Consider the following 1,890-nt stretch of genomic DNA (forward strand, 5'->3'; position numbering starts at 1 on the left):
TTGCTCCGCGGCATGTGGGATCTTCCCAGGTCAGGGCTCGAACCCGTGTCCCCTGCATTAGCAGGCAGATTCTCAACCACTGCGCCACCAGGGAAGCCCCTTGAATAGTTTTGTATTTAAAATTTGTCTGTGGGGACTTCCCTGGTGACGCAGTGGTTAAGAGTCCGCCTGCCAATGCAGGGGACACGGGCTCGAGCCCTGGTCCGGGAAGATCCCACATGCCGCAGAGCACCCGAGCCTGCGCGGCACAACTACTGAAGCCTGCGCGCCTAGAGCCCATGCTCGCCCACAAGAGAAGCCACGGCAATGAGAAGCCCGTGCACCGCAACGAAGAGTAGCCCCGCTCGACGCAACTAGAGAAAGCCCACATGCAGCAACGAAGACCCAACGCAGCCAAACATAAATTAGAAACTACAATCAAATTTGCCTCTGAATAACTTTGAGTGAATTTGGTATAAGTTGTAATGTTTGCATCTACATTCACTTCATTCCAAATGGTTTCCAATTAATTGTTCCTTAACTACTTTTAGAAAGCTTTTGGGATAGAGACTCCATTTTAGTTTGAATGTCCAGTTTAATGGATTCAGCAGTCCTGTCAGTAGGGCACGCTGCCTCCAGTGACCTGTGAGGGAGGCGCGGCCTGCACTTCCTGCACTGACCACAGGGTGGCGCCGAGTTCGCCTCTCTGACCCACAGCGCATGCTCCTTCCCTGCGAACTCGATTGTGAGGTCAGCTGAGAGCAGTTGAGCCTCCTCAGGCGCGGGGGCGGGGGCGGAGGCCTTCCGGTAGGACGCCCGGCTCAGTGTCTCTGCTGAGAGGAGCTCGGTCTCCGTCTCCTTAGGACTCGCTGGGGTTTCGGCTTCAGGACAAAGTGGGGCTGCGTCCACGCTGACTAGGGAACTAGGTTTCCTGAGGACCCAGGTGATGCCTGAGGAAAAGGTGAAGAGACGGTGAGGAAAAGTGGGGAGAAGCTTCCTGTGGGCGACTGACCGTTGAGGGGGTCCGTCTTCGTGTGAGCGAGGGAGGGCTTGGCGTGGAAAGCTGGGTGTTTGTTCAGGTTTGTGTGCAGGGTAGCCAGCGTGAGTTATGGGGCGTCCAGTTTTCCCAGCACCATTTATGGTGGGGAGTGTCGTGCTCCTTGGTGTGTCCTTGGTCCCTGTGTCATAAATTCACCGACCCCGTCCGTGGGGGTTGAAGTCTGGTCTCTCTGTCCTGTTCCTCTGGTCCCTGTGCCCGTTTTGAGCCAGTTCCACACTGTTTTGGTGACTGTAGCTTCTCAGCAGAGTGTGACGTCAGGGAGGGAGATGCCTCCAGCCCGTTCTCTTTTTTCAGGGTTTCTTTGGCTATTTGGGGTCCTTTGTGGTTCCCCACAGATATTAGGAGGATTTGCTCTATTTGGGGGGAAAATACCATGGAATTTTGGGAGGGATTGCATTCACTGTGTCCACTGCTTTGGGTAGCATGGATATTTTAACAACATTAATTGTTCCATTCCATGAGAACAGGATATCTTTCCATTTATTGGTGTGTTTTTCAATGTCTTCATCAATGTCTTCAAGTTTTCAGTGTGCAGGTCTTTCACCTCCTTGGTTGACTTTATTCCCAGGTATTTTGTTCTTTTTGATGCAGTTGTAAATAGGGTTGCTTTCTTTCTCTTTCTGATGGTTCATTATTAGTGTTTAGAAATGCAACTGATTTCTGTGTATTGATTTTGCAACTTTACTGAATTTATTTATTAGTTCTTATAGTGTTTTTGTGGCATGAAGTGGAAAATTGGAATTCAAAAATCCCACTGTTTCTACCATATCCAGGTCGTCCACAACACGGAGGACAGCGGCTCCTAATATAACCTTCCCACGGTGCCTCTAAATGACATGTGGACTTTGGGT

This window comes from Balaenoptera physalus (genome assembly GCF_965194825.1).
Source record: "Balaenoptera physalus genome assembly, contig: HAP1_SCAFFOLD_628, whole genome shotgun sequence".
NCBI classification, from domain to species: Eukaryota; Metazoa; Chordata; class Mammalia; order Artiodactyla; family Balaenopteridae; genus Balaenoptera; species Balaenoptera physalus.